This window comes from Trichosurus vulpecula, chromosome 3, assembly GCF_011100635.1.
Source record: "Trichosurus vulpecula isolate mTriVul1 chromosome 3, mTriVul1.pri, whole genome shotgun sequence".
Taxonomy (NCBI): Eukaryota; Metazoa; Chordata; class Mammalia; order Diprotodontia; family Phalangeridae; genus Trichosurus; species Trichosurus vulpecula.
Genome location: NC_050575.1, coordinates 121,109,508 through 121,130,473, shown reverse-complemented (window position 1 = coordinate 121,130,473; position 20,966 = coordinate 121,109,508). Strand labels below are relative to the sequence as shown.

Genomic DNA, 20,966 nt, shown 5'->3' with positions numbered 1-20,966 from the left:
AATCTGTACAAAATCATTTTTGGGTGGTGGGCAGAAGTCTAAATATATAAAGCAATTTATAAGCAGAAGAAAAAGGATTAAGGGTGTAAGAAATGGGAGGAGGAGTTTTGTTTCCACAGAACTAAAGGTGTGCTTCCCTGCCCTCCCCCACCCCAGCTTTAGCAGAGACCAGGCCTCAAGGTCGGTCAGGTGAGAGGTCAGAGGCTTGTACGCATGTGCATACTTTTTGAGAAGGCAGTCTGGGGAATTAGAGAGGCCAAACCCACTTGAACCTGTTCAAGCTTATCTAGGGTCTGGTCTTGGTCAAGAATCCAGGCCTACTGATTTGCGTAATTTGCATATGTTAAAGAGGGAAAGTAGGGGAAGTAAAAGAATATAGTTTAATCCTAAACTAAGACAAGGAAAATCTAATTAACTTCACTTTTGCTTCTGTATCCTTATTATCCTATTTATATAAACTATATAACCTAGGAAAACTATGTAAAAAACAAAGATTGTAAACTAACCATGACTCTAGCAGGAGTGGAGGGAATGGTTAACCCTGCTCCTGCAGCTGTATCGGTGTGAGTGTTCCCGCGAGCACTACACCCGCTCTCCCGGGGAGCGTAATAAAATGCCTTCCTCTGCCCACTCTGGTCCTGAGTTCTTTGGGTGTGAGTGGGCAAATCACATGGGTTTTCCTAAGGTCAAGTGAAGGGAAACAACAGGCAGCGGAAGCTCACCAGGCTTACTCCTGGATCTTGTCTTGGGGTGTCCTGTGATCCCCACTGCGGTGTTAAGAGGGCTACCACTCTGGATTCCCTTGGGGAACCCTGTGGTCTGCACGGCCTTCTTAAGGGGACATCACATGGGGACTTCCGGCCCTGTCTCGGGAGCCTTGTGATCTTACTGCCATCCTAAGGGGCCATCACTTGGGTCTTCCTTAGGGTCTGACCCCTAGGAGGCCCTGTGATCCCCACAGATTAAGGGATGGCTACCACTTGGTCTTCCTCTGGGAGTCCTGTGGTCTGTACAGCCTTCCCTAGGGATTATCACAGGGTTCTTCTTCAGGACTTTGGCCCTGCCTAGGAAGTCCTGTGATCGCCAAAACCATGTTTCTCACAAGGGCATATTGAAAGGAAGGAGGAAAAAAAGAAATAAAGAGTATAATGCCAGTTGAGGTTGTAGTCTGCGTAGTTTATCTAAAACTCAGGAGTGCAGTGATACTGGTGCCTTTCAGAGTAGTAAAGGTAACGTCAATTTGATTATCAGTCTCTGAAAAAGATAGAAATTGGGGAGTGGGGGGAGAATGGAGAGGCAGATGAGGAAGCAAGTTATGAACCCACTGGAAGAGCAGATATACAGTCCTTGGTCTTACTGATCAGGCAGGGATGAGTAGAATCATAGAATCATAGATCACAGAGTCATATATTTAGGGCTAAAAGGGACCTTAGATGTCACTTAAATCTGACCCTTTCATTTTAAAAATATGGAAAATTGTAGTTGTTGTTGTTTGTCCTTTCTTCTTGAAGAGGACCAATAACATCGGGAGGGTGATGTCCTGACTTACAAGTGAATTGGATTTAAAGTGAGTCAGGGCTGTAAAAAGTCATCAGCCTCATCAGTCCTCCAGAGTCATCAGAGTCCAGTGCCAAGGCATAGGTCAGGATGACTGGTGAAGACCCTGGATGCATTGGGAGACCTTAACCAAGGTCTTTCCTAGCTCTCAGTTTGTCTGAGGCAACATTCATTCGGTGATTAAAGGCAAGGTAAGAACTGAGGCAAAAGATGGCCTAGTCTGACTACATAAAAGAATCAATCTGGTAGGGGAAGACCCTCAGGGTTTCTGGGCAGAACAGAAACAATTGCTCTTTACACTCACTCTGAGCAATCAAAACCCAAACAAAAACCAGCTTGGGCTAGAACCTATTATTGGTCAATCAGTGAGAGCCAGAGTGTTTTGGGTTTAAGGCATGGTCAAGTAGCTCCATTTGAATCCCAATGGGTTTTTATCAAAGCCTGGTTTTTCAGAGTTGTATTTCAAGAAATCATAAATGAAACTACATGAGACAAGGAGAAAATTGTTCATTTTTTAAATGATAGAATAAATAAGTAAAGAAGAAGAAAAAAATCCTGCTCCCAAACCCCAAGAAATTTTGCAAGGTTTCAGTGATCAAAATTTATATTACTTTGGGCAGAACACCAACATGTGGACAGAAGGAGAGGAGGAAGGAAGGAAGGAAAGAAGGAAGGAAGGAAAGAAGACTTGTCAAAAGCAGAACAAAGTATGGATGGATTCCATATATGTTATGCTTATGATCTGCTAGTATTGTAACGCTAGTAAAAGATAAATGGCTATCAGTTTAGCTCAGCATTCTGTATTCATAGTCAACCCATGCTGGCTCTACTTGGTCACTGCTTCCCTTTCTACGGACTCACAAAAATACCCTGTCCTAGAAGTGAATCATCATTAAGCAACTTGGGCTTATAGACTTGACTTTATTGTTTGCTTTCACTTTTCAAAATAAGTTGTTGATCATGTTTAATTTGGAAATATGTTTTACATGATTACACATACATAACCTATATCAAATTGCTTACTGTTTAGGGGGTGGTGAGGGAGTGAAGGAGACAATTTGGAACTCAAAATTTTTAAAAAATGAATGGAAGGAAGGGAGGGAAGGAAGAAGGAAGGAAGGAAGGAAGGAAGGAAGGAAGGAAGGAAGGAAGGAAGGAAGGAAGGAAGGAAGGAAGGAAGGAAGGAAACTGCACCAAGGTCAAGACACTACAAATCACAAGTAACAGAACCCAGAATGTAAACCTAGGTTGTCACACTGCAAATCCAATATATGTTCCTTTATACTATATTGCCTACATATTATCAATTTATCTTAGCTCTGTATCAGGAATCACTACAATGTTAAATAGATTATCTTTCCCCAAAATGACAGATACTTAAGTTCAAGCTTTTTTGTATGTCTTGGACACCTTTCTCTCCTATACTTTGCTTATTGAATTCCTACACATCTTTTAAAGCCCACATCCAGCCTGACAGTTCTCCAGAAAACTTTCCTTGGTCCCCTACCTTTTAAGGACCTTACCCTTGGGACTTCAAAATGCTTTGCTCTGTTTTACACTGCTCTGATTCATTTAATACAGAGGATTGTGTTTTAGGGTTATTTGAATTGATGTCTCTATACTCTATTAACTTGTAAGCCATACAAAGGCCGGGACTATGTCTTTTCTCAATTTTGTATCTTTCCTAGTGCCATGCATAGGGTGCTATGCATGGTAGATATTTAAAGTTTTTTTTTTCCAAAGGAAGGACTGAATGAATAAATAAATAAATGTTGCGATGAGTAAAATACCTTAATTTTATTGGTATAGTCGTCTCTCTTCTGTAGGACAATGGGTTTGACAACGTAATCTAAAGTAAACTATGAAGTTATAAGGCGAGACTGATTGCTTTGTTCCCCCTGCTCTGACATTCACAAAAGGAGGTAGCCTCATATTCCCACCGATGATCCCCTCCTTCCTTTCCCCTCCTACACCTCAGCTGGAGTCTGAAAGCAGCATGAACATTACTGCTGTTCCAGAGCCTAGTGATAATTTTCAGGCTAATGGAAGACGTATTGGCAAAAGTTGACATTAAGTGGAACTAATTGCACTGTAACTGCAAAATAACTAAGAAATAACTACCCTGTAATTTATGGTGCTGGGTGGACTGCTCAGCAACTTTGGAGCTCTATGCACTGCGAAGCACTCATTGATGCATGGGATGCCTGACTTTCCATAGGCCAAAAGGCCCCTCAAAGTGCAGACTCATCAGCTGAGCACACTGGGACTGCAAGAGTTTACAAAGGAAGTCTATCTGACTTTAGCTTCAACCCAATGGCCAGAGATGATCTGGGGTTACTCCCAGTAGATCATTATATAGTATAGATTGTATAGTAAATATACAATCAGATCTTGTTAAAATCTCAAACTCAGTCATCTTTCTTTTCAGGTGTTTTTATTTTTGTAATTCAGTCTTTTCAGTCATGTCTGACTCTTTGTGATGCCTTTTGGGGTTTTCTTGGCAAAGATATTTGAGTGGTTTGCCATTTCCTTCTCTAGACCATTTTGCAGATGAGGAAACCGAGGCAAACAAGGTTAAGGGATTTGCCCTTGGGCTCACAGCTAGTAGGTATCTGAAGCCAGATTTGAACTTGGGAAGATGAATCTTCCTGACTCCAGGCCTGGTGCTTTCTCCACTGAGCCACTTAGTTGCCCCATCCTCCTTTCAGGTGAGTACATTTTGAATTTGAAATGCTACTGGATTAAAGAACTTGCTATTGAACCAAAGAGGAAGTTGAAAAAAGGCAGATATTTGGACATAATGGAGAGAATCATGTCAAGCCAACAAGCATTTATTAATTTACTGTGCTAAGAAGTGGACAAATAGAGAGACAACCTCTGCCTTCAAGGAGCTTACATTCGAATAGGGGGGAGACATCACATAAAAGGGAGATGAAAACCTGAGGGGAGGGGAAGGTACTGGACATAGTGAAGACAGTCTAGAGAGTTGGGAGTCCAAAATGAATGAAGAGCTGCCTGGCCTGGGCACTTTCCTTAAAATGGAAGTTCTTGGGGGAACTGAATTATCAGAGGAAAGGGCCACAGAATGGGGAGTATTTCCAGGTTAGTAATGCTGATGAGGCAGAGAAAAACATCCAAAGAGTCGGAAGAGGAATCTAGAGGAGAAGAAAGAGGGGGGAAAAGCTATAGAATCAGAATTGGAAGACCTTTAATGTAAGCTACTTGAAGTAGGGGGTTATTTTTCAATTCATCATTGTAGACCAACAATTTAGTATTCTTTTTCTTTTCTAGGCACTTTAATTAGAAAAAGAAAATAATTACTAAATTAAAAAATAAAAAGCTTATGTGGCCAGAAATAGGAGAGGGGGGAGGAGAAGAGAGACAAAGGATAATGAAAATGTGCACTACAATCAGACTCTTATTCATAGGGCAGGCCAGTTGCTTGCTTTGTATAGAAACTGTCTACACTTTGAGGAAGCGTTCAGAATAAATTAAGACATAAGGCACCGCCTCCATAAGATGATGCCTTTCTCCCAGCCCAGGGATCTATGCCTCTCTTTCCCTCTGGTACTCTGAGCTCTCCCAGACAGGGAGATTTCAGTGTGCAGATGTGTCTGGATAAGCAACTGTGAGCACCAGTGTGACTGTGTTTACAAGCCCATACAAGGAAAATGCTCTCTAAGTATCCAAGGGCAGGTGAAAGGCACTGCCACTATGAGGGAAAGGTGGCAGTGGTCCTGGGCCCACAGCAGAGTCTGAGAAATGAGGGTAAGTCTTCATTGTATGGGGAACTGGCACTGGGTAAACCCCAGTTATTGATTTTCTGCGTGCAGAGAGGATGGCTGCCAGGCACTGGGATGAGAAGGAGGGGTTCATAGAACTACACTGACAGAGCTGGGAGGGCCTTTCAAGATTATCTACCACAATCTCTTTATTTTAAAGATGAGGAAGCTGAGGCCTTTAGGACTAGGAAACATTTAAGAAGTATCTGCTGGATTGTATTAGAGTCTTGGATTGCTGTATGGCATCGGGCAGGCCATTTCTCTCTGAGCTTCAATAATCATGCCAATAAAATGGAGACAATACCAACAGGATTATGGAGAGGATCAAACATAATCATGGATATACAATGAGATGCATTAAGTAAGGACGCTAAGCAAATTGAGTATTATTGTTGTTATCTTACAGAGGTTGCCATTACTTTCAGCAGAGCTGGGAATATAATGGACTACAATGCATGAAGGGGAGAAAGAAAGGAGGGAAAAGAGAAGGAAAGGAGGAAGAGCAGCATGAAGACATGGAAAAAGAGGAGAAATAGGAGGAGGAAGAAGAAGAGGAAGAAAAGGAAGAAAGACAGAGAATGGGGAGAGAGAAAGAAGACATTGTAGCTCAGTGCTATCCTATGTCTAATTTCTTCTAACTCCATTATCATTCAGTATCAAGATACATCCCTCACAAGAGGCTTTTACAGAAAGCCTAATAATGTTCAACAGGTGAAAGATTTCTCTCAGATGTTCTTTTTGCCAACCAAGCTACCGTTCAATATATAAAATAAAAGTTATCTTGGAAAATAGACATTATAACTCACATACAAAGAAGTTGTTCTATGATAGATAGTTGCTCCCTGAAGGAGCTTGATAGTTTCCCTCCCTCCAACCTGGAGAAAAAATAGACTGCTTCTTCCTAACCCCCACCCCCACCCCCAGATGTAGATTGGTTTTCCAAGGCATGTTGGGAAAACCCTTAGCTGTCCTGCTAAGCCCTCAGTTGCTTTAGAGAAGAAAAAGGGTCAGCAAGACAGCTGAAGCTAGAAAGTAGAAAACAGCTTCAGAAGAGGAGAAATATGCCCCAGGCCTCTGTCAGCAGGAATGATCTTTCTGTTATGTCTATTATTGACATATGAGGGGCGGATAGGTGCAGAGAGAAAGGAAAAATCTCTTCAGCAAGACATTGCCCAGTTATCAATCATACTTCTTTATCTAACCTAAAACAAACAAACAAACATGTGAGGACAAGGGATTATAGATTTAGAGTAAGAAAAGGCCTTAAAGATCATTTGGTTCAATTCCCACATCTTAAAGATGTTGAAACTGAGGCCTACTGAGGTAAAGTGATCTGCTCAGGGCCACAAAGGTAAGTGAAGCAATAAGTATCCAAATCAAGGAACAATTCCTACTAAAAGTACCAGTACATTTAGAAATACATATTTATATAGCCACAGAATAATAAAATTTAAAAAAAATCATGGAGAACAACTAGTCCAAGAGTGGAGAACCTGCAGCCACATGTGGTTTTCTAGGTCCTTGGGAGTGGCCTTTTGACTGAGTCCAAGTTTTATAGAACAAATCCTTTTATTAAGGGGATTTGTTCTGTGAAGTTTGGATTCATTCAAAGGGCTGTGCTTGAGGACCTACAGGGTCACATGTAGCCTAGAGGCCACAAGTTCCCCACCCTTGAACTAGTCTTTCACCTTTATTTTTCATTTGAGGAAACTGAGGCCTACAGAGAAGTTATTTGTCCAAGGTTGCAGAACAAATTAGTGGCAGGGATGGCAGTCCTCTAACTCCTAGTTCTTGGATAGTTTTTTTTTTTTTTTTTTCACCATACTTAGTATTGTTTTTGGAGTAGACCATCGATGCCCATAACTTCATTTAAAAGCAAATCCTTATACTAATCAGGACTACGTCCACTCGGGTACAGCACCATAAAGTTACAAAAAGTGGAAAAACGCATGCTCATTATGTCCGATCCCAACTAACATAAATGATAGGGTTGTCACAGTGGCAGAAAAGTACGTGGAAGACTTCTTCTACATGTGAGGACAGAAAGGAAAGAAAAGAGTTCACTTACAATCAGTAGACGTGAGAAGGTAAAAAAAGAAACACCTCATATGTTCAAACCGACTCCACTCAATTGGAATAATTAGACCCCAAGGCATCTATTAAAACTAGATAGGATGGTGAATATTCTATAGTGTATCCCCATCTCTCTCACAGAGATGAGACTCAGATAGGTCAAGGGATTGGCCCAGCTTCCCATAGCCAGATAGTGGCAGAGCTGGAATAGATCTGAGCTATCTTAATGGACTCCAATGCATAGCTTCCACTACTCCACCTTCCTGGTATATAAGAACAAAAGTACATACTGCTAAACATAATTCAAGACAATAAATAATTTATGTAGCATTTCAAGGTTTCCAAAGTTTTTTTCTTCATTGTATAAGTAAATAATGCAGGTATTATTTTCTCCATTTTGAAGGAAGCTGAGGTTCAGAGAGGTAAAACAATTTGCCACAGAGTCACATGATAAGTATCAAATCCAGGATTTGAACCAAGATCTCTTGACTCTCAGTCCAGTTTTCTGTTTAGGATAAACTGGTAATAACAGCCAGTCTTATCTCTTCATGAAAGCAGATTCAATGGAACTTCTATCTAAAACATTTCTTTATCATTTATTGAAAGTTACTATATGAATTTGAAAGCAATCTAGCTTTATTCTAACATGCTTATAGGACTTTGGGAGAATCACAGAGTCTAGGAGATGGAGGGGACCTTAGAGACAACCAAATCCTGCTTTCTCATTTTAAAAATGAGGAAACTCAAGTTCAAGGAGGTCAGATGAATTAACAAAGGGCACACTTTCCCATTAATTCCAAAACTTTCCTGACAATGCAGACCCAAAATAGAACAGCCTTTCTTGAAAGGCAATAAGTTCCCCAATAATAGAGGTCTCTAAGTAGACCTTGATTGTCCACTTATTGGTTATACTGTTCACATATATGTTGAATGAGATGACCTGTAAAGTTCCTTTTTAGCTCTGGATTCTATGAAAGGGGAGGAGAAGAGAGGGAACAGGGTGAGAATGAGGAGGAAATCATTAAAATAGTCTCATTAACTTGAGAAATTCTAGAAATAGAAGAAGAATTGGAGAAGCTAGGGCAAGGTCCTCAAGGCACCAGAAAATATCTCAATTCTGGAAGAGACCAAGAATCCTGTGAGGTCCCTCAAAACTGTTTAACCCTTCTGACACTCCTGGGCTTTGGTTTCACAGTTACTGACATAGCCCTCATAAACACTATCCTTAATGTAGAGAGAACTGCCCCTTTAAATCCTAGAGGTCCATAGCTAGAAGGCTAGTTATAGTTCAGATTCAAGTCTGTACAGAGGGAAGTCAATTAATCCTTTTGCAAATGCTGCAGCCCCTAGACACTTGGAACTCTCCACAGTTCTAATCATAATTTTCCAAATCATAATTTATTAATTGCAAATATCTTTTTTTTGCAAACATCAATGAATAAATGAATAGATAAATAAATACATTTATTAATTAAAATAAAAGCATTTTAAAAGGTTATTGTGTCCATTACACTGTGCCCTCATATGACTTACAGTCTAGTAGAGGAATAAGACATTGACACCAAAAGATATGAAACATAATAGTACATGAAAAGTGGATTAGAGAGATAAAGGACAAGAGACTATGTGAGAGATCATAACTGATGGGTTATTACAGAAGATTTCATTGATAAGGAGGCATTTGAGACGAGCTTTATCAATTATGTAGGAACTCAACAGGTGGAGTGGAGCTTTTCAAGGTACAAGAAATAGCCTGAACAAAACCCAAGAAGTAGTATGTGCTCAAAGGATAGATAGCCATCATTTATCTACACTATAAAATGCCTGGAAATAAGTGATAAGAGATCAAGTTGGGAAGATAGGTTAAGGCCAAATTGTTAAAGACTTTACAGGACTACAGATTTGGAAGAGACCTTGTGAGATTATCTTGCATAATCTACTAATTTTTTTTTCCCAAATGAGCAAAGGCCCAGAGAGTATTTCCCTTGATTGGTGAATAAAAGTATTGAAACTTTACTTGGGAAATGATAAAAGTCCATTAAAGATTGTTCTTCAGAGAAGTGTGACCAGTTCTTAGCATCAGAAAGACTGTTCTAGCAGCAGGATGGACAGAGTAAGCAGAGGAAAGAGGAATAAAGATCTTGTTATGAGGATATTGAGCTAGTTCAGGTAAGTGGTAATAATTGTTTTGTAGTATGGTGGTAGCAGTGGGAATCTAGAGAAAACAGATGTTAGAAATGATAAGGTGTCAGAATTGACAGGTCTTGGTAACTGATCACATATGAGAGGTAAAGGAGAAGGAAGAATCAAAGATAACCCTAAAGTTATGGACACAGGAGATTAAGTTCTCACCCTGCCCTCTATATTTTTTCTTTTTTTCTTTGTTATTATTGATTTATTTAATATTTTTAGTTTTCAGCATTGATTTTCACAGGAGTTTGAATTACAAATTTTCTCTCCATTTCTACCCTCCTCCCCACTCCAAGATGGCATATATTCTGATTGCCTCATTCCCCAGTCAGCCCTCCCTTCTGTCACCCCTCTCCCCCTCATCCGCTTTTCCCTTACTTTCTTGTAAGGCAAGATAGATTTCTGTGCCCCATTGCCTGTATATCTTATTTCCTAGTTGTATGCAAAAACTTTTTTTTGAACATCTGCTTTTTAAAACTTTGAGTTCCAAATTCTCTCCCCTCTTCCCTCCCCACACACCCTCCCTAATAAGGCAAGCAATTCAACATAGGCCACATGTGTATCATTATGCAAAAACCTTCCACAATACTCATGTTGTGAAAGACTAACTATATTTTGCTCCTTCCTATCCTATCCCCCTTTATTCAATTTTCTCCCTTGACCCTGTCCCTTTTCAAAAATATTTGCTTTTGATTACCCCCTCTCCCTATCTGCCCTCCCTTCTGCCATCCCCCTTTTTTATCTCCTTCCTCCTTCTTTCCTGTGGGGTAAGATACCCACCCAATTGAGTGTGTATGTTATTCCCTCATCAGGTCAAATCCCATGAGAGCAAGATTCACTCATTCCCCCTCACCTGCCCCCTCTTCCCTTTCTACAGAGCTGCTCTTTCTTGCCACTTCTATGTGAGATAATTTACCCCATTCTATCTCTCTATTTCTCCCTCTTTCAATATATTCCTCTCTCATCCCTTAACTTTATTTTATTTTTTTTATATATTATCCCTTCATATTCAACTCAACCTGTGCCCTCTGTGTGTGTGTATCTATCTATCTATCTATCTATCTATCTATCTATCTATCTATCTATATATATATATATATGTATGTATGTATGTATGTATATTCCCCTCAGCTACCCTAATACTGAGGTCTCGTGAATTATGTACATCATCTTTCCATGTAGGAATGTAAACAAAACAGTTCAACTTTAGTAAGTCCCTTATGATTTCTCTTTCTTTTTTACCTTTTCATGCTTCTCTTGATTCTTGTGTTTGAAAGTCAAATTTTCTATTCAGCTCTGGTCTTTTCACTGAGAAAGCTTGAAAGTCCTCTATTTTATTGAAAATCCATATTTTGCCTTGGAGCATGCTGCTCAGTTTTTCTGGGTAGGTTATTCTTGGTTTTAATCCTAGCTCCATTGACCTCTGGAATATCACATTCCAAGCCCTTCAATCTAATGTAGAAGCTGCTAGATCTTGTATTATCCTGATTGTGTTCCCACAATACTCAAATTGTTTCTTTCTGACTGACTGAAGTGTTTTCTCCTTGATCTGGGAGCTCTGGAATTTGGCAACAATGTTCCTAGGAGTTTTCTTTTGGGGATCTTTTTCAGGAGGTGATCGGTGGATTCTTTTAATTTCTATTTTACCCTCTGGCTCTAGAATATCAGGACCCTGCCCTCTATATTAACAATACTTACTGAAAGCACCTTCCTCATCCATCCATCCCCCAACCATCTTTTCTCTCTTGATAGTGGCAAATAAAGTGATAGCCCTCACGTTCCGCAGCTGAAGATGATGCCATGACACTCCTCAGAGTGTTTTTGTTTATGAAGACAATGAGAAATGAAATCTGGAAGACAGAAAGAAAACAGATACAAGAAAGAAATCAGGTGAAACATGGATGCTGACACCTACAACCACCCATTTGGAAAATAAGCAATTAAAATGCTTTTAGATTATTTTTGTCATATTTAAGGGATTAGGGCATGGCTTGCTGAGATGCCATTTAACTACACTATAAGAGAAATAAAACTGAGGTTAAAGAAAGAGAGCTAAATATCTTGCCAGCAAGTAAATAAGAGATTGAGCTATGTAATGCAGAGATCAGTCAACTAATCAATATTTATAGCAGGTACTGTGATAATCACTGGATACAAAAAAAGAGACAAAAGACAGTTCCAGCCCTAAAGGAGCCTATAGTCTAATGGGTGAAACAACATATGTGTGTGTGTGTGTGTGTGTGTGTGTATGTATATGTATAGGTGTATGTGTGTATGTATGGGAAGTAATTAAAAGAAAGAAAGCACTGTAATTAAGAGGATTTAGGGAAGGCTTCCTGTAGAAGGTGGGATTTTAGTTGGGATTTAAAGGAAGCCAGGTGGATCAGTAGCTGGAACAAGAGGAGGGAAAGGCCATCCATGTATGAGGGACAGTCAGAGAAAATGCCTGGAACTGAGATATTTGGTGGTGGGTAAGGCACAAGATTGGTGAGGGGTATAAAGGTAACCTTGTTAGGTTTTAATTTCAATGGGGAAGAGGAAGCAAGGAAGATAAAACAAAGAAACAAACAAAACTAGGAAAAGAGACCTAAATTCTTTAAAGAAAGAGAGCTTAGGCATAAAGAGTGACTCATTACCCAAGGAAATCTCTGTTGATAGGGCTGAATGAACAAAGAAAGGATTTGAGGATTAACTACATAGAGAAAGTCAATGAAACACATCTGGATGAATTTTGCCAGATGGAAAAAGAAATAAAGGTGATGTTTAAAGTTGTTGCTTTTTTTTTTTTAGTAAGTCAACCCAGAAGCAAAGATAAATTGTATGTTATTAAATGATTTTTACCAGTTAAGAGAAGTGGTCTTAGAATCAGAAATTGGGTTAAAGTTCTAGTTCTAAAATTTGTCGAAGCCTCAGGCAAGTCACTTCACCTGAGTGTTTGTTTGCCAGTAAATCTTGAATGAGATCTATCTCTGCCTAGAAATAATTTCACTTTACAAGACCTTCAGGGTCTGTTTGGATGGTGACCAACTGTGGAGGGTACAATAGTTTACATAATCATAAGTTTGCAGAAATGAATGGGATATGAAAGGTCATACAATCCAAGTGGCCGCTCTATGTATGGCTCCCTCCTTGAAGATTTTAGACCACATAATCTTTAGATAATAATTTATGTCCAGTGATGGAAATCTCACTACCTGCTGGGTCAAGTTATTCACCTGATGTTATCTGTTCATTAGAAAGTCATATCTTATATTATTAGCTTTCTGTTTGTAACTTTGGTTCTACTTTTGCCTTCTGAAGCAAACAGATTCCCACTCCCACCCCCGTTTAAAATAGTAGTCCAAGAACTATTCGACTATCAATAGGTCTGCTTTCTGAATCTATGATGATGAGTTCCATGTCCCTTTAAGTGTGACTGGTTGAAAAAGGATGACTGTGTGTTGAAATGCACACAATTAGTTCTCAGTTAATCCCTGAGTATAGCATTCAGATTTAAAAGTTTCAGCAAAAGATGTCCCAAACAAATTGTCTCCCACTTAAGATATCTATGTTTATAATATTTTGCATTTCTGGGTCCCTAGAAAAGTGATATAAGCTGAAAAGAAAGAACAGTCTCATTGACACACAGTATACAGTAAAATGATATAATTATTTCCAACATGCATGAATATTTTAGTACTATGCCCTGTGAATGTTAAATAAAACCCTTATATTCCTGCTTCTGTAGCAGCCTGCTGGCTTTCTGCTTTCCTTCTTGTGGAGTGACTTTTTCAAAGATTTTAGTTGTTGAGAATGTGTGTTTTATTTTATTTTATTTTGTGTTTAGTACTCTCTCTAATACATTGTAGGATTCACTAAGGAGCTCAAAAGCTCATCCCTTTGACTCTCGCAGATTATTTATTAATTTTTTCCCCTGTGGGGTAGCGTATTCAAGAATTCAAAAAGCAGTTAAATTATATTATTTAGCTTTGTTCTCCTTGTGCCTGGAGATGTCTTTTTTTTAGAGTGCAGAGCAGGAATCTCTGCTTCCTCTAATATTCACTCCCCTCAAGTCATGCCACATCTTTACTGAAAATCTGTTTCTAAAACTATTTCTACCATCACTTATTTACATTTACCTAAGTATTCCCTTTGCCATGTCTTTCTGTCCAGTGATTTTTTTAGACTTAATTACAATATAACGTGTTAAGAGATGAAAAGGTACACTAAATATGAATATGGGAACATAGAATATGAGAAGCTCAAAGACAAAATGTCAGAGCTGGTAGGTAGAATGCTGGTTGGTAGAATGCTAGGACGCTAAAGGCTAGAATTAGAAAGGACCTTAGAAATTAGAATGTTAGAACTAGTAAATAATGTAGACTCATAAATTTAGGGCTAGAAAAAAAATCCTTAAGATCATCTAGATGAAGTCTTTCATTTTACAGATGTGAAAACTGAGGCTCAGAGAGATTAAATGACCTGTCCAAGGTTTCCATGGTAATGTAGCAAAAATGGGATTAAACCCAAGCACTCTGCTTCCTAATTCAGCATTATTTTTTAACTACACCATGCCATCTCACTATTAAAACCTTACTTTTAGCTTTGAAAGGAACCTTAGAGCAAAGGATGTTAGAACGTGGAATGTTAGGAATGGAGAGAACCTTAGAAAATAGATTAACAGAGGTAGGAATGACACCGCTGGTCACTAAGGGCAAAGTCAGATTTTGTTTGTTTGTGGTATTCTTCTGAGAGCTCTGGAGAGAGAAAGGTGGGAGTATCTTTTGTCCTTGGCCTATTCCTACCAGATAGCAATCTATCCTGAAATCAAGGGCCACAGTGATTTTTCTAAATCATAGGTCTGATCATACTACCTTCCTGTTTAATGCACTTCAAGGGCTCCCTATTAAATTCAAGCTCAAATGTAAAGTTCACTGTTTGACCTTTATTTTACAGTTTAATTTTTTCCAGTTAACAGGCATTCCTTGCATCTGCCGCCCTCAACAGAGCAACAACAATAAAAATCTAACAAATATGCCTAGTCAAGCAAAGTAAATTCCTGGATTGGTCATGTTCAAATAATAGGTCCCATTCTGCCACTTGAGTATACCACCTCTCTGTCAAGAGTTGGGCGGCATTTTAGTTGTTGGTCCTTTGCAGTGGTGGTTTGTCATTGCATTGAATAGAGTTCTTCAGCCTTTTCAAGTCATTTTTCTTTATAATGTTGTAGTTTTTATATCAATTTTTTCCTGGTTCTGTTCACGTTAGTTCATACATATTTTGTTCTTTGAAACCTTCTTACTTCATTGACCTTTTATGAAAATATCCTGTTACATTCATGTGCCACAATTAGTTTATCCATTCCCTCAAAAATCACTGGACAGATATACCTTTAGTTGCCAGGTTAGTTTTGTTGTTGTTGTTGTTGTTGCTACTTCAAAAAGAACTGCTATATAAGTATTTTTATTCATGTAGGTACTTTTCCTCTTTCTTTAATCTCTTTAGGGCATAGACCTAGTCAGTGGTATCACTGCTAGTGACTTTTTTGGCATAGTTCCAAATGGCTTTCCAAAGTGGCTGGACTAATTCAAAGCTCCACCAAAAGTGTATGAAAGTAATTGTTTCTGTTTGTTTGTTTGTTGTTTGTTTGTTTTTCCCTGCAGCACTTCTGGCAATTATCATTTGGTGTTTTTTGGTTTTTTTTTTGTTTTTTTGGTAACTTTTGCCAATCTTATGGGTGTGCGGTAGAACCTCAGAGTTGCTTTCATTTGAATTTCTCTAAGTATTAGTGATTTGGAGCATTTTTATATGGTAATTGATAGCTTGTATTTCTTCCTTTGATACTGCCTGTTCAAATTCTTTGTCCATTTATATATTAGGAAATGGCTCTTGTTCTAATACATCTTAATCAATTCCTTATGTATCTTGAATATAAGGCTTTTACCAGAGAAACTTGCTGCCAAGGTTTATTTTCCATTATCTTCCAATTTTAACCACTTTGGTTTTGTTTGTGCAAATTCATCCATTTGGCATTTAAAGTTCTTCCTAGCTTGCTTCTCTCCTATCTTTCCAGCATGCTTAGACCTTACTATCCTTCATACTTTCTAGGCTTTATCTACAGTAGCCTAGCTGCAGTTTCTTAGACACAAAATCTCCATCTTCCACTTCTGTGCCTTGGTCCTGGCTGTCCTCCATGTCTGCCATACTCTATCCCCTCTGCTCTACCTCTTATTTTCCCTGACTTTCTTCAAGACTGGGTTCAAAGCTCACTTTTTTCTTTCCCATCTCCACCTCCCTAACCACTAATGTCTTTTCCTTTCAGATTGCTTTCAAAGCATTCTGTATATTGACTCTAACTAGTTGTCTCTATTAGAATGCATGCACTGACTCTGTGAAGGCAGGGACTATTTTCTGCCTTTTTCGGTATGTCCAACGCTTAGCACAGTGCTCGTGACATATAAGTGCTTAATAAATGCTTGTTGACTGATTGACACAGTGAGATGCAATCAAATGCCTGAGGAGACTTTGAAACTATAAATAGTGATGTTACTACTGAGAATTTTCAGTATTACACTAGGCTGATGGGGAGGTACTTTGGGTGAAGAGAAATATTCCAGAAAATATTAGTTAGTTCCCCACCATGCACATCCTTGACCAAGCCTTCTAAATTGGACCATAATGTGCCAGGGACTGTGTTAAGTACTGAGGATATACAGAAACAGTTCCTATTCTTAAAGAGCTTAAGTAATGCTGTCCTAGGGACAAAGACAGGGTAAATATGTCTAGGGTGAGATCAGGTGGATTACCAAGAACTATGGGGGTGGAAACATATTAAATACACTCTGAGATGATGGTATAAAACTGATGCCACAGTTAACTAATTCACAGCTGTGGACCAACACACTGGAAAAATCATCCTGCAAAGGTGGGGTAAAAGTGAAGGATGGGAGGGCAGAGGGTGATATCACATTGACAATAAGCAGAAGCAGGAAGATACCACTGGAGGCCTGTGAGGTCTTCATGGTCATGTTGTGTGGCCTTCCTTTAAATGGGTTATATGGATCCAAGACAGGGCCATACCACCAAGTGACAAAATGGATCATTGTTTCCTGGGATGGATGCCAAACTGTCAGTCACAAGCTGCTGTTCTTGGAATATACTCCTTTCTTACCTCCAACTCTTAGAATCTCTTGTTTCTTTCAAAACTGAAGTCAATAGTTTACCTGTGTGAAATCTTTCCTCACTCCCACCCCCACCAGCACCCTCCCCTCCCTGCCCCCAGTTCTTGGTGCCATTGCATTTATTTTCCACATACTCACATATATTCAGGTTGACTCTCTAATAGACTATAACCACCTCAAGGGAAGGGGTTATTCCATTTTTGTCTTTGTATTTCTAGTGCCTAGGCAAGTGCCTGGGACACAGTAAATGTTGGCTGATGGATTGTCAGAATTTAGAGGGCAGGGTCATCATGCTGGGTTAGATGAACTGCATTAAAGGCAAAAGGACGGCTTCAATGCTTTATAAGGGTGTGATTGGGTCATCAAAGTAAGGTTGGGTTTAAAATAGCTCTCCATAGTTCCATATATAGCATTTCAAAAATCTCTTTATGAATATATACAGAGAACATGCTAATATAGGTAAAATTCTATTTTAACAACCTCAACAGGACATCAGGCTAGTTTTGTTAAATTCAAATTGCATTAAAATGGAAACCTTTGGCTACCACATACAGAGGGGGTATTATACTAATTTGGTTTTATTTGTTGAAATAATAAAAATCAGACTTTCCTCCCATTTCTTATTTTTGCATTCTGCCAACATGCCAGCCTCTCTGATCTCCCCACACCCTTCTCAACAGTGTGTCCCTGCCCAGAACTGGCACCTTTCCCACCCATCGCCTCCGTGTCCATCCTCCGCTGAGACTGCAGGATACAAATACAGTTATAGCAGAAAGCACAAATACTGAACCACAACAAGGTTTCCATTAAACAGCCTGGCTAGAACATGGGCAGGGACTTGTGAATGCATCTGTTCAGCACAGCTTTTTGTTGAATTAGAATTCATTGAAGCTAGATCAGCAAAGTATGGTTACTAAGGGCAATCCACGGGGACTTGGAAATAGCTTTGTTAAACAGAACCCTATGTCAAAAAAGTATTTGTTAAATGAGGATTTTACCTTTATGTATATGGATATTCATATAGATATTCCAAATAATATTCTGAAACAGCATGCCTTATTATTAATCAGCGATGAATCAAAGAACGCTGGAGCAAAAATAGAACTTTCACTAAAGAATATGGTAAAATGGTTCTTAGAATATAGAATGTTAGAACATAGAATATAGAATGTTAGAGTTGATACAGACTTTAATACACAGAATAATAGAACTGGAAGGGTCTTTAAAACACAGACTGTTAGAATACAGAATATGTAATGTTAGCACTAGAAAGCTGAGAGCACAGAATGTCAAAAAAAAAGAAGAATAGAAGAGCTAGGAGGGAACTTGGGGGGAAAATGTCAGGAAATACTATAAATCTAAAGTTAGATGGTTCCTAAGGGATCATCTAGACCCGAGGTTGTTAATCTGGAGGTGATAAACTATTTTTTAACACTATTTTGATGACTATTTCAATATGATTGGTTTTCTTTGTTACTCTGTGTATTTTATTTTAGGCATTTAAAACAGTATTCTGAGAAGGGGTCCTTAGGGTTCACCAGACTAACAAAGAGGTTCATGATACATGCAGGAAAAAAATGTTGAGCTCCCCTGATCTAGACCAAGCCCCTCATTTTATAGATGAGGAAAACTGAAGCCCAGAGATGAAGTGTCTTGCCCAAAGACATAGAAGTGATAGAACTTGGCTTAGAGCCCAGTTCTTCCCTCTCCCAAATTATTTATTTATTTATTTTAAAATAGTATCTTATTTTTATCCCAATTACATGGAAAAATCATTTTTAACATTTGTTTTTTTTTTTAATTTTGAGTTCCAAATTCTCTCCCTCCCTCTCTCCCCCCCCCAGATGGCAAGCGATTTTATATAGAGTATACATGTGTAATCATGCAAAATATATTTCCATATTAGTCATATTGTGAAAGGAAACACAGACAAAAAATGCAAAAAAAATTGAAGTGAAAAATAGTATACTTCTATGTGCATTCAGACTCCATCAGTTCTTTCTCTGGAGGTGGCCTATATTCTTTAAATGACTTTGTAGCATATTTATTAAGCATCCACTACCAGTCCAGTGCTATGTGAAGTGCTATAGGGAATACACGAGAAGTTTAAGATATTCCCTTCACTGAAATGATTTGGTCTAATTTGAGATACAGGGTAACACATTAAACAAACTCTAAAAGAAGAATAGGTATATGAAAATGAGGATAGAGATTGTGTGGTACAGACAACAGCCAGGGATATGTGTCTGTGAAAAACATCTGTGGTGATCAGAAATCAAGAGACCTGTGTTCTTGTCCTGGATTTCATCTTAATTCGCTGTGTGACTTTGGGCATGTCACTTACCATGATTTTTGTTTGTTTTGTTTGGTTAATTTTTTCTTCTGTAAAATGAAGGAGTTATACCCAATGACCCAAAATTAGGTTACTGATAAAGAGACTAAGGAAAGTTTATTGGAAAGCATACTTTACATAGGGGCAGCTAGGTGGCACAATGTGCTTGAATGAGCCCTGTGCTTGAAATTAGGAAGACATCTTCATGAGTTCAAATCTGGTCTCAGACACTTACTAGCTGTATGACCCTGGACAAGTCATTTAACCCTGCTTGCCTCAGCTTCTTTATCTGTAAAATTAGTTGGAGAAGGAAATGGAAAACCCCTCCAGTATCTCTGCCAACAAAACCCCAAAAGGGGTCATGGTCAGACACAACTGAAACAACTCAATAACAGAATTACTTTCCATAGTGACATCAAAAGTTTGTATGTGGCTCAGTGGATAAAACTAGCCACCTGGAAAAAGGAAGACGAATTCAAATCTGGCCTCAGTCACTTCTATGTGTGCTGGACAAGTCACTTAACTCCTGTTTGCCTCAGTTTGTTCATCTGTAAAATGGCAATAATGATAAAACCAACCTCATAGGGCTGTTGTAACGATCAAACGAGATAATAATTGTAACGTACTATGTGACTGGCTCATAGTAAGGACAATGTAAATGTTAACTATCATTATAATTTTTATTATTATTATTGCCAGTAGTAGTAGTAGTATATAAACACACTACATGTATAATATGGAGATAAATAAAAATACAAAGCAGGAAGCTCGGTGGTACAGTAGTTAGAGAGCCGGGCCAGGAGTCAGGAAGAATCATCTTCCTGAGTTCAAATCTGGGCTCAAATATTTACTACTTGTATGACCCTGGATAAACCCCTTAACTCTGTTTGCTTCAGTTTCCTCTTTTTTTCATTTTCTTTTTAAATTTATTTCCAAGACTTTATTGAACAGAATTACAGGGTTGTTTTAGAAAATGATGGTTACAATTCCTTTCAATCCCCTGGCATGAAATGTTGTATTCCAAGATGGAGATATACATGCACACATATATTCCAGACTCATGCTCGGTGATGAAGACATATACACGCATACTACAGCTATTAAAAGGAATAAGCTCACTCTACACCCACTTTTAAAATCCTTATTCATAGACCCAGTCATGAGCACAAGACTCATAGTCGACCAGCTCTTCAGGCTTAAACCACAGGCTCATATCCTTCTAAGCGCTTATTACGGAATCACTACAGTGAATGATGTTCCTGCCAACTTGAATGCAGAAGTTCCCAAGAATGGTGCCAGGCTTGGAATCATCTAGGTTAGCCTCCCCCAGCACCACTCTGCCTGTCTTTATCACATTCAGGTCCTCTGACACCATGACTACAACAGGCCCCTAGTTCATATATTTCACAGGCCCAGGGAAAAATGGCATGTCCTTCAGGTCAACATAGTGCTGTTTCAAATGTTCCTCTGAGTTCCTAAGGAAATTCATGTCCACGAGGCAGAATCCCTTATGCTCAAAACATTTGATGATGTCCCCAACCAGGCCTCATGGGACATTATCTGGCTTGATGGCAATGCTGGTGCGCTGGGTGTTGATCATGGCCCAGGAAAGTTCAGGTTGGAGCAGGAGAAATGGGTGGTTATGGCTGTGGCAGAGGTGGTGGCTGGAGCACAAAGAGTCTCCACTTCTCATTAAAGACAAGAGCAGACTTTCCTCCTTTGTAAAATGATCCAGAGAAGAAAATGGCAAACCACTCTAGTATCTCTGCCTAGAAAACTCCAAATGGGGTCACAGAGTCAGACATGACTGAAAACAACTAAACAACAACAAACAAATACAAAGGTAGAGAGATTCAAGCATCCATGATTTTC

General features: G+C 38.9%; 1 pseudogene; it reads right to left on the bottom strand.

Moving 5' to 3' along the window:
• Window positions 1–20,235: 20,235 nt before the first annotated feature.
• On the bottom strand, window positions 20,236–20,694 carry LOC118844596 (annotated as a pseudogene).
• Between the last annotated feature and the right edge of the window lie 272 nt (window positions 20,695–20,966).